The sequence below is a fragment of the Alligator sinensis genome, unplaced genomic scaffold (genome assembly GCF_000455745.1).
Source record: "Alligator sinensis unplaced genomic scaffold, ASM45574v1 scaffold323_2, whole genome shotgun sequence".
Classification (NCBI taxonomy): Eukaryota; Metazoa; Chordata; order Crocodylia; family Alligatoridae; genus Alligator; species Alligator sinensis.
This window is the reverse complement of record NW_005842392.1, coordinates 882103-894817: the sequence shown is the minus strand read 5'-3', so window position 1 is coordinate 894817 and position 12715 is coordinate 882103. Positions and strand designations below refer to the sequence as shown.

The window sequence follows — 12715 nt, the reverse complement described above, 5'->3', positions numbered from 1 at the left end:
TGAATCTATCGAAAAGAACAATGATAGAGTGATTAGCTTTGATTGCTTACAGAATAATTCTCTCTTAAATTCTTTTTTTCAAATGCATTGAGACCTGCAAAGCTGTTGTAGCAGATGGGAAAAGATCAGTGAGATATTTTAGCTTTGGTTTAAAGGGCAATCACTTTTACATGCTGAGGGGAGAGTGCCTTGTTAGCAAGGTAAGTGTTGTGTGCATGAGGGCTGTGTCAAGGTGACCAGGCCATTTTATGTAATTTTTTTCAATTGCCATTTTGTGGGTGCCGGCTGGAAGAGTGCAGACTCCTTGTCAGTGGAAGAAAGGCATTGTACCTACTACTCCCCAGAAAGCATGGATGAAGAAGAACCTTATTTACCACCTTTGATGTCTTGATTAACAATATAATCGACAAGAAGCTTAAGACTGTAGAACAATGGCTAGATTGGGCCCTGTTGTAACTCCATTGAAGTCAAACTCTAACCCAGTTTAATTTATTTCTGAGGCTGCTTTAGCACCGTGCGTGAGAGCTGGGATAGGCAGAGCTCAGTAACCCACAGCTTGGGTCTTTGCCATTTAAAACTTCAAACTAATCTTTATGGAGGATGATAAAACTGAAGTGAATTGGTTGTGAGTGAAGCATGGTGGGGGATTTTTTTTGGAGGGGTTGGGTGGGTGACTAGCATTGATTATTACATAACTAATAATAATTCACTTGCCTAAAGTAGCAAGATTTTTTACCGAGTGCTGCCTACTATGTCTTGTTTCAAGGCTGTATTTCTGGAACAATAGGTTAAAGCAGTACACCCCTCCTTTTTTGGGGGAGGGTGTGGGGAAGCTGAAGTGTCTTGAAATTTGATGATGAAGATTGAACAATATGCATCGTTTTTTGTACTGCCTATGTCACTGAGAAGCCGTGTTGGATAACTATAATGTTAGACCTGGCATGACCCATTGTTAATGTATTTCCAACAGCAGCAGTGTGTGTTTTCAGTGCTGTGTATGTGGAAAATGACTACTTATTTCCTTGGTGGTGGTGAGAAGAAGGGGATAGTGCTTTAATGGGTATGCAAATTTCATTGGCTTCTACTAGATTCTTCCTGTGATTGCTGTCAGTTTATACACAATACATGGGTGAACACTAATACTGTCAGATGAGTTCAAAAGGACATCACTACTGCAGACTGTACTGAGCTGGAGATGTATTTTTATAGAAGATTTTGCCAGACCTGCATTGAGTTTCCTTGGTTTATTTTTTGCTTTGTCCTCCTTCCTTCCCTCCTTTCCAAAAGCTCTGCCTAGCACAGATTGCAAGCGTTCTGTGGACATTTTTAGGAAATACTGATGGGTGTGTGCATAGGGAGTATAATTAGCTACAAAATGCAAATGGATTGCTTCTTACTGTTTAAAATATGGTTGTAATGTTTATGAGGTCGGTTTGATTATGTCTTCATTTTTTTTGGGCTTGAGGAAAGATATATATATATATATATATATATGGGGATGAGCATTCATTTCAGAATCCGTTTTCAAATGTGAAAGAACAAAGACTTATTTGTCATCTTGGAAGAACGATAGTTCTGCTGGGATCCAACAGTTCTGCATATTTATCAATGTGTATGTGTATCTCCTAACATGGAATTTTTTATTTGATGTCTGATGCCAGTGAAGGATCTGCAGACATTAGAAGGAGTTTCATTGTGAGAACCACTGCAACTCCAGTGCACGTGCAGCTGGCTCACGAAAAGGTCTGAGTTTGGTTTTAAAAAACAAAAAGCAAATGTAAGCAAGAAAACAAAAGCATAACTTAAAAATGTATATTTTTTGTGGGTAGAACAGCCATCCAGCATTAATCTACCATAGGCAAATGCTAAGACATCTTGCAAGTATAGTATTTATAGGTACCATGGTACCAATGCTGTGGACTGTCCTATGAAAGAGTTTATTGTGTGATCCATACTGTCCCTGGGACTCTCCAAAAGAGCAAACAGTTATTTCTTCTTTTTTGCTGAAGGAGATTTTACAGACTCTGGACCAGGGTCTTTTGCTCCTTCATTTATCTCAGCCTTCTCCAGCCTTCTCTTGCGCAATAATTAAGCTCTTCATTAAAAGAAATCCAGATGTTCATCTCAAGACACCCTCCAGTCTCCAGTCTGGGCCCCCCTTTCTTTTGTAGGTGGCCTGTCAAATCTGTAACTGGAAAAAAGGAGAAGAGTCAAGAAAAGGAGAAACACTGTACTGCCTCCTTAGTGCACCTGCCTTTTGGCTCAGGACCTCTGCTATGGCTGGCCCATGCAGTAGTGGAATTTAAGCTTTCTCAGCTTTTAAGTTCAAATGAAAAGGAGAAACTAAACAGTTTCTGAGAGCTTTCAGTAGGAAGTCCTGTCCTTTGGTGTCACTAAGCAGTTAGCTTTCCATGGTCTTTGTGCCTTCTGGTCAAAGCTTGGCCTGGCTTCATCCTGGAGGACTTCATCCTAAGAGAGCTACTTCCCCATCTATGAAGGACACTTGGTTTCTCAGTAAGACGGTGGGGCAGCTTCTGCATGACGGGCAGAAATCCTGGAACCAGGGATTAATCGCATCCCAGTCTAATTTAGGTTTCATCTGGACTAGGATTCAAAGACATGTTCTAGAAGCATTGGCTATCACATCCTAGTGAACCCAATCTGTGAAGCCTAGTGTGGACAAAGCAGTGAGGATTTTAAGATGTGAAGTGAAGCTTAGGCCTTCAGAGTAGCTGTGCTGTCAGTACTGTTACGAGAGGCAGACTGCCAGAAGCGTTTTAGCCACAAAGCTATCTCTACCCTCCGAGCAAGATTAGATGACATGATTTAAACACTGGCAGGTGGTCTAGAAGCAGTTCTCTCATTGGTGGGGAAGAAAGTTTTGGGAAACTGCTAAAATACAGCATAGACAAGACCTTGATGTCCTTAACTAGTCACCCACTCTGGAATTTTCAGTGGAATCTAAGGAAATTAGGTGCCAAGTCAGGGGCCCCCAAAACTATATCTTGCAGGGGGCCCCAGAAAATTGTGGGCTGGTCTTGTCTGTGTCAGGACATCAGCCAGTTGAGTATATTCAAAGCAGAAGAAAATGGACTTGACCATCCACTGAGCTGGTTCTCAAAAATGGTATTGGGCCATAGCAACTATGTAAAGGAAAAAGTAGAATACATGGCAAACCCTCTTCAGTCTTTCCTAGTCAAATAATGTCCATAAGAGACCCATTGCCTTTGCTTCAGTGCCTTAACTCCTTCAGGCAGTCATTAACCAATTGGTAAAGACCTTACAATCAGACATTATGGCTTAAGCATTGTAATTATGCACTTTGAATCCTTTTTTTTTTTTTTTTGTCTGAGAAGCCATGTGCAAGGGGTTTTTTTGAAACACATAGAGCCTGTCTGTGTTTGTGCCTCATTGAACCTTGCTTAAGAAGCAGAATTGTGTCCCAGTGTTTCCAGACGCATGTCCTGGATTGCTAGCCACTTTGGAAGTCGGTTCCTGACTGCACGTTGACTTCTCAAAACTGCTTTTGGCTCCTAGCTGCTTCAACTCTCCATGCTCCTGCAGCATTGCTCACTGCCATTCAGGTCCTGCTGTTTTACTTGTGTCGCCTGGTACGAATCACTTCCTCACCTTCTGTCAGCATGGAAGGGAGCATAGAATATCCTGGGGTGATGGGCTAAAAGGCCCTGTGCTGTATTGTAATCTGCCAGCAGAGTTTTGGCCTGGGGGGACAGGAGGGGAGCACACTCGCCCTCCTGGTATAACTCCACCCCTAGAAGTGGAGGGAACAGGGACTACAGTGGCTTAAAAGGAGCATCACCTGGTCTTGTCAAAGCAGATAGATGAAGAGACCTGTACTCTGAGGAGGTGTTTTGTTTTTTTTAACCCTTCTTGCAATGAGGATAAAGGCATCACAGTGGAGGAGGAAGCTTAATTAATTAATTGACATAGATAAAGTGTGTTCACATTCCTGGTGAAAAGGTATTACAGGGGAACAAGGTGTTGCGATTGTCCATAAGTTATCTTTGAAAGCAGTATACAGTGAAAGGGAGGAGAGGGGGAGTGAGAGCACTTTAGATATGGATGTAACAACTTTCAGGGGAAGAATAAATGAAGCATCAGAAGAAAAAAGTGGAAATGTAAATGCTGAAATTGTGAGCATACTGCTTACAAGGAGGCAACAGTGGAGTACAGGAGATAGGAAAGATGTGTAGGGTTTTGAATCAAAAGCAGGAAGGTTTTTAAGGTAATATTTAAAGGCAGGAAGTAATGTAGCTCATGAAAAGGAGGAAGTGAGCTTCAGACCATTCTTAAAGCATGATTTGGTTCCTGACCTGCCTGCCATCAGTGGTTTACAATTAGAAAGGGAAACAAAAGAAACTGGAATTCTCCTTAGAAACCATAGATCCCTGTATGCATAAGGCTGTGAACAGACCTCACTCTTGTGGCTACACAAGAAGTTTTTATGGCAGGACAAAACACAAGCACATAGGCATCCTTGCTGCTTGTCATACCACAAATGCCCAAAACTGTTTGTGCAACAGTACCTCTTAACAGTTTGCTCTTCTTTATCACTGGGGAAGTCTATATGGTTATGGTGCATTAACTGAATTCATTGTTCGTTGATAGGTGGCAGTGCATCCTATGTCTGTGGTGCACGCATCCCTGGATTAGAGAGCCAGTCCCTGATCCTGGGGACTCTGCATGCTGGGGATGTCTAAAATCTGTGCATGCAGCCCTCCTGGCCTGCACACATGGTTTTTAAAGGTCCCAGTGCATAATCAACAATCAGCTGATTGTCTGCCCCAGCCCTCATGGCTAGGGACAGACATTCAAAAAGCCTGAGCCTGAATTTATTCAATCTTTGCAGGTTAGTCTAAGTTGGCTAGGCTAAACCGGTTTCTAACTGCACAGACATCCCCTTTGGACTGAAAAAATTCAGGCATATGCCTGCAGTGGCTCAGGCTAGAAACCAGGGTGGGGGAGCGTGCTAGAGCAGCCATCCCTTCCCTTCCACGGGGATGAGCTGAGGGGGGCATGGCCAGGCCCAGGCAGGATGCTCTGTTCCACCCCTCTCTTCTCCCAGCAGCCCAGCAGGGAATGTTTATCACCCCTAACTCAGTGTTTATCAACCCATTAAGAAAACAAAGCCTCTCTCCATTAGTTCAAACTCTTCTTAAACAGCTTTTCCAAGGAAAGACTTTATCAGCTACCTGTTGATTAGCTCCAAAAAGCCTGTCTGCCTTTGCCATCTCCTACAGCACAGACTGTAGCCAGCATGTGGTGTGCTAGTTAATGCTGAGAGGTGTAAGGCAGAGGGGTGGGGGGAATAATCCCTGTTTAACAGGGAGAAGCCAGGCAGATGCCTCCAGTCTCTGCCGGAACTGCAGCCTGGAAGCAGAGAGGAGGGGCCAGCCCTGCTGTGGAGCAGAGAGCCCCGCCCAGCCCAGAAAGCATGCTGGGGGAGTCTGGTTTATCTTAAACCAGCAAGGGGTCTAGGACAGACGTTGCATAAACCGGTTTGACCCAAATTAGTTAAATCTGATATTACATTCAACCAGGTTTATCTCAAACTGGTTTCAGCCATTCTCAAACTAGTTTATGTGCACTGAACATCTCTTCTGTTACAGGTTTAAACTAGTTTCTGATCACTTAAACCAGTTTATGTGTAATGTCTGTTCCTAGTCCGTGTGTCAGAACTGTTAAAAGCTGCATGTGCAGCATCGCAGGGAGGGAGATCCTGGGGTTCTCATGCACCAGTGATATCAGAAAACAGCATTTGTAGTTGGGTTGCACATGGGTTTTTTTTTTAAGTCCCAGTGCATTGGAGTGGGGTCAGCAATCAGCTGCTATTTGGGGTAGGGGTGGGGGATAGGGTGGGGGTGAGGGGAGCCAGAGCCGAAAAGCTTCCGCTCCTCCTGGGGACTTTAAACCCTGCACTCAGCAGTTCTGGCTGGGTTGCAAAGGATCAGAGGCTTCTGGCTGAGTTTAAAGTCCCCAGAATGGGAAGTCCTTTGGGTCTCCCTGTGCAAGAAGCTTTTAATACTCCATGCCCTGGCCAGACCCAGGGTTGTCCCTGCTGGAGTCACCAGTCAGCTGATTGTCAGCTTACCACACAGGCACCTCCTCTTTAAACTCACTTCGAAAGATGACATGGACATGCCAGTCTTCATCACAGGACGCTTGCACCAGGACAACTGCAACATCTGTTTTTAGACTAAGAATTCTTTAGCAGTCAGCGTCCTTCTTCACCAGTGCTGCATCATCTTTAAGGGGAAAGGATGAGACCAGACATCTGGAATTTACAGAGAACCCTCAGGAGAAAAGTAGAAGAATAAACCCAGCGCCACATGTTTCTTCCTGGTGTTATGAATCATGATAGTGGAGGACAGCACTGAAATCCTGAGAGCAGGCTCAGATTTATGTACCAGCTTCAGTACACGAGTCCCTTACACGCAAGGGTTGCTTGTTCCCTGAGAACGACACAGTGTGTCACCTAATTGATCTGCCTGGGGGTACAGCTCACCAAGAAACGTTACAAGCATTAGCAATTATTCATCCCTAACCTCCTTCATAATCTGCTGCAAACCAAAAGTCTGTTTCTCCTGCCTCTGCTCCTTCAGGATCTTCCACTAGCTTGATAACTCTTAATCTTATCTTATTTTCCAAATCATCAATTTAATTTCTCTGTGCTTTTACAGTCCTTAGTGTTCCTTGGACTTTTTGTGTCCATCAGTTATTATCTTAGTGTCTTTGGGTTTTTTCTCGGGTCCTTAGGAACTGTGAACAAAAGTTCCTAAACTTTTTTTAACATACAGGCAGTTTATAAGATGAATATTTCAGTAATGCTTATAGACTTCTTACCAGGTCAGCCTGAGTAAGTCAATTTCTTCTTTCTTCCTGGTATAAAGCATAGTCCCCATTTATGTCTCCTTCTTTCCCCATTGGAGATGGGGAGTTAAATGCCAGGTATTTAACAAGTACTTATATGTGAATTGACTATCCAAAGTATTTGAAACAACCTACTAACTTGATCCATTCCAAAAACGAGATCCAAGTAGTATGAACTACCATTAGATATTTAAATTGAACAAAGAGCAGCAACTTTCTTCTCTGCATTCGCCAGCAAGCATTGTCTGTGTAACTTTCCTCCTACACTTAATTTAGGGGCAGATTCAGAACTCATCCACACTAGTATAAATTTTGTCCCTTGGTTCTGGGAAGTTACTCCAGATTTACACTGGTACAAAATGAGATCAGGATCTTTTCTTTTCTTTTCTTTTCTTTTCTTTTCTTTTCTTTCTAAATAGCTGCTTATAAAATGGTAATAATAGAGTCTGAAATGGCAGTCGTCTTTTCTCCCTTCCTCCAGATGATCACCAATAGGGGAATGGCAGGAGTTAGCTCTCCAAGGTTATTTACCGCCGAAAGTTCTGTAGTGATCTTGAAAACCAAGAAATCCAAGAATCTTTTCATAGGAATGAAAAATGCAAACATCCTGTTGTTTTCCATGTTGCAAATTGTGCTCTTGTCTAAGCTGATTATTTTATTTATTCTAATAATCCTCTCTTCCAGAATAAAAGAAAATTAATTGTCTGTCTATTTCCATAATGATTTGCCCTTCAGACAGAGTTGCCAGGCAAAGTGCTTAAAACCTGGGCTGAAAAGATGTCTGATTGTTTAAAATCATTGAGCTGCTATAGGAGAGGGTTTGGATTTTAATAGGCTGGTATTCAAGTAGCCCCAGAGAGTACCATTTGCTCTGTGTTCTGTAGGATTATGAGGGTTTTTTTCCTTCTACATATTAAAAATGGGGTTATGCCTGTTGTGGTAGATAGCGTGTCTTATGCAGGATTTTGCTAGCAATATGGACGGGCTGGAATTGAAGTCCACAAAATTACACAGCATCAAATACAAAACGTTTTTTAAATGAGGAACATTGTCCTTGCACATTGTATGTGTTTGCCAGCAAGTTGGTTAGCTGTCTTAAACTGCCTGAAAATGGTTAAAGATCTGTTTCAGTGCAGCTGTGATGGGACTATGAGACTCTTATTGCATATTGCACCTGGCTGTTTAGATTGCTAAATGTCACTTGATTTTATTTTTTGTACCCAGGGAGTGTTACTTGGTTAATACAGCAAATGCTGGATGGCTTTTTCACAATTTCGTATTTGGTGATGACAGGAGGTATTGGAGAGAGAGAGACAGGTCAGCATGTATGTGCCTGGTGAAGAGACAAGTTCATCTCTGTCTCATGTTGTATTATCTTTGATCCTAGATGAAGCATTTAGGCCCATTCTGTTTACCCTGGGATTTACACCAACACAACTCCTTAACATCAGTGGACTGACTCCAGATTTAGACTGGTGCATCTGAGACAAGAACCAGCCCCTTCGGTTTCCCTGCCAAACTACAACAGCCATGTTTCCCTCATGCTTCTGCCACGAATCTAAGTTCAACACAGGACAAAATGGCTTATGAGCTGAACAAACAGCTCCACTACTAACTGGCGGACGTGGCTTCTTGTGGCTGATATGATCAATCTCCTGCCCACCACAAATGCTAAGTGCTCAAGCCTATGTTGTCCTGTACACAGGTCATGAATGTTTTAGCTTGTATTCCAGTTCCAGTGCTGATCCTATTATACATTCAGGAGTTCTGCACAATTCGAATTGCAGTGAGCTTTGGGGATTACAAAAAAGTTTCAAATCGTGAATACAGGCAAGCCCAAAGCATGATTATCGTGTGGGCAGAAGGGAAGAATGCAAGATGTGCTATACCCAGGCATCTTCCTGAGCAATGAGCGGGAGTCTTTTTGTCCCAGGTCCTTTACTCTATCAGCTTGGCATGTAGTGAGCCAATTCAGACCTGGTATAGGTGGATGCATCTCCACTTATTTAGTAGAAATATACTTGTTTATCTCCTTCCTCATCTTATTGCATGACCAGAAAGCATTAAGGACAGGTTCTTGGCAGTTCCAAGGCAGTGTTTCAACACAGAAGGTTAGCAAGAAACCATTTGGCAATAAATCACCAGTATCTGTTGTGTGTGTTTTCCCCTTCCCTTATTGCCAGGGTGTCCCAAAAGTGCTGGAATAATCCATCACAGGAACGAGAGGGGTAGGAGTTAATTCAATTTCTTGATCTTTCCATAGCGCTTAGTCCAGCTAGTAGTAATTGTCTTACTTGCCAGGTGCAATAGTCCCATAAGGCACCCACTGGAAACAAGCTCTGCACAAAGGATCAAGGACCCAAGTGTATTTCCATCAGCCCAACAGCACAGGTGATAATTGTTTCTGTTGCCATCTAGAGTTTGGCACTGACTCCCCTTCTAGGAGAGTAAATCTCCACCCACTTCTTCCAGCATTGATCTTAGAGTGGTCTTTTAGTTTTATTTAAGCACCATAAAACTGGCAAGACAGTTCACTTATGAGCCTCCTAGTAGACTTCTGTTTTGCCAAGGAGCTATTTAAAATCAATCTCCATTGCATGTTACAATGGAATGCTCTTTCTTTCCCACTCTGAAGGCCTCAGAGGACTTCCAAGGACTCCCCTGTAGCATAAAACTGTCCAATTATGTTTATTCTGTTTCTGCTGTAGATTATGATTATTATTACTTGTTGATGATGTGCTTGGCATTTCACATGCATCCAGGAGGATATTCTCCGAGCTCTAATGAACTTGCAGTCTGGTGGCCTGTTCCTATTCCCTTTGATTTCAGCAGAAAATCTCCCATTGACTTCAGTGTTTTAGGATCAGTCCCTTCATTAAATGTAGGGCAAGATTCATAATTACAGTAACTCAGTGTAGTTCTTTTGGAGTTAATGGGGCTATACTAATTTACATTCTCTGATAATCTGACCCATGCACACTACATTCCAGACATGCATGTAGGGGTATACCAATAAACATTTTCTTGGCCAATACCGATAGTTGATGATTAACCAACCATATTGGCTGATGCCGATCCAATAACTGATATTTAGTAATAGTGCAAGGCATTTTAAACTACTGACATAAACCTTTTTTATTTGTTTGTTTTGCATTTCTCTCTCTCTCTCTCTCTCTCTCTTACACACTCACACACCCCTACCTCCTGCCTGCCCTCGATGTGGAAGGTGTCAACTGCCTTATTCCCATGCATGTTGCCCTCTTGCCTGTAGCTCCCTACCCACAGCTCTGCTCCCCATGCTGCCAGGCGGGGTGGACCCTTGTATAGGTAGCAGTGTCGCATGAGTTTGGAGGTCCCTGGTGCCCACTACCGCTGCTTGACAGGACCTGTACTCTGCTATGGGTTTGGGCCAGTGGCAGGGCATGGGGACTGGACTACACTTGCCAGGTTGCTCTGGTCATGCAGCCATATTTATTCGGCTACAATGACCAAGACAAGCTGATTGCTGATAACGTCATTCCTCCTTTTATTGGTGCTGATTTGATAGCCAGCTGATATATTGGTGCACCCGTACATGCATGGCAAATTGAGAGAAATCTAAATCTAGGAGCCATGCAGGGTTTTAAGTATATCTGTTCTTTCTAGGTTGCTGCCCAAAAGTGCACTTGAATAATTGGTCTTTTAAGGAGGATCATGACCGGATGAAATGTCCAAGGTTGTGAAATGCTCTTTAAGGACCATGATAGGATTATTTGGGCATCTTCCCAATAAAGAAGGGGGAGAGAATAGGTGGCAGGCACAAAGGTTTGCAAGGTGCTGTAGGCCATCCCAGGATGTTGGCTTATGTCTCTTTCAGTCATCTGGAGCCCAGTGTTTTACAGGTGTCTCTCTCTCTTTACCCTGAATTTTTGATGGTACATCACTGCTGTATCTATTTGAGGCAGCTGGGACACATTACTAGTGTGCTGGAGAAATGGTAGCCCTGTATGCTAACATGGCTGCCTTATGACATTTCAAATCCTCTGGCTTAATGTCTGTTCCATACTCAATCGACAGTTCTCATTCTTTCTAGCTCCCCTGCCATCCACATTCAGAGGACTCATTTTTAATGCTTTTGCACATGCTAAATTCTAGCTGATATGAGAGAGGTTAACCATTGCTGTGTGCTCATAAGTACTTCCTCTTGGTCTTATGGTTAGAGCTCATGAGTCATTCTGTCCTGTATTGAACTTAGATTCATGGCAGGAGCAGAACATGGCTGTTGTTTTGGTTGGCAAACTGAAGGGTCTGGTTCTCCTCTCATATGCACCGGTCTAAATCTGGAGTCAGTCCACTGATATTATGGAGTTGTGTTGGTGTGAATCCCAGGGTAACAGAAGGGGCCTGCATGCTTCATCTAGGATCAAAGATAATACAACATGAGACAGAGATGAAATTGTTTCTTCTGTTTACAGTCTTGACACCTCTTGGGCTAGGGGACCATATTTTGCTCATGTGGAGGAGATGATGTTCAGGATCTAATAGATACTTTCCATCCCTGACAACTAGGATCCTGTAAATGTGTTCTGTTCTGTCTCCCTCTACACCCCACAGATGAGAAAATGATCAGGCATCTCCACAGAGAGAGACATTTGTCACTGCAGTCTTAGCAGTTCATCTTTTTGGTGAGCAATGAGACATCCCTTTCTTAAGGTAGTCAGTTCTGCGTTTGTATAAGGCCCATTTCAAGCTTGGTAGTCAGGCCAGAAAATTCTTCTGCTATGTACCTTCTTAATGAGCTCCTGTGTTATAAGAATTAATACATTCTAAGACATTATCACAAACTTCAGATGATGCAGAAAGTGACAGTGTTAGACAGTTTTTTCCCCTGGTGTGGTAATATGCATCCCCATGATTTTCATAAATTGTGTTGATTGCTTTTTTCTTTTTTTTCCTGGTTGTGGCTCTGTGTGCATGTATGCCTCACAGTTCTGATCATGGAAGGACTAGCTATAGAGTTGGAGCCAGTGAAAAATATGGTATGGGGTGTTGCTGACAGCCGGTTAAAAATCAAACTGCTCTGTATCCCAGTAGCATTTGAGTGACAGCTGTTTGCCTCTCAGTACTTTGACTTTTGAGTTTGGTGGCTTGCATATGCCCTTGATTCTGCAATCTTCTCTGGGCTGATTGACTTTGCTGGGACTCTTGAGTGGGCCTGTGGCACAGGGCTGGGACCTGCCCATATGGCTTGCTTTACAGGTTGGTGACCGCAGTCATTCTTAATGCCAAGATACTGCCTGAAGATTTTCATTTTCTTTTCTGTTCCAAAATCTAGGGCAGTGAGCTAGAATAATCATTAAAAAAAATATCACCCTCAGACTGACCGAAAAGGCTTTCCTTTGCTTGAATCTTCACTGCATTTTAAAGCAGGTGGAAAAATTGGAATGGCTAGGATCATGGCTTTCTGGCCTTTTTCAGGCTACTAAAGCTGGGGGTGGGGGGTGTAGAGGGGGTAGGGAATGGATTTTCTGGATGGGGGAAACAACCGGTAATGTTTCAGACTCTTCCCCCTTCTTTCCCAAAAATGTGCTTTTTAAGGAATTACAAATGCATGTTGGCATAGAAACTACAGAATCTGATTGAAGCATGCAAATGTAAAAGGAGCTTTTCTGTGTGAACCACATAGACTGAGCCTCAGAAAAAGCTGGGTAAAATCTTTATCAAGGCACAGAGTTGTCCAGATGTTGGTGGAATTAAAATGGCACTAGATATTTAGGTTTTTTTAATTTGCACTTAAAATTTGAAAAAAGCCCTAATGTAGGGAATACAACTACATTACCACTGG

General features: G+C 42.9%; 1 protein-coding gene across 9 annotated transcripts in view; it reads left to right on the top strand.

The window, feature by feature from the left end:
* Positions 1-12715, top strand: part of EHMT1 (euchromatic histone lysine methyltransferase 1) — a 152566-nt gene that overhangs the window by 28999 nt on the left and 110852 nt on the right. The window lies entirely within an intron of this gene.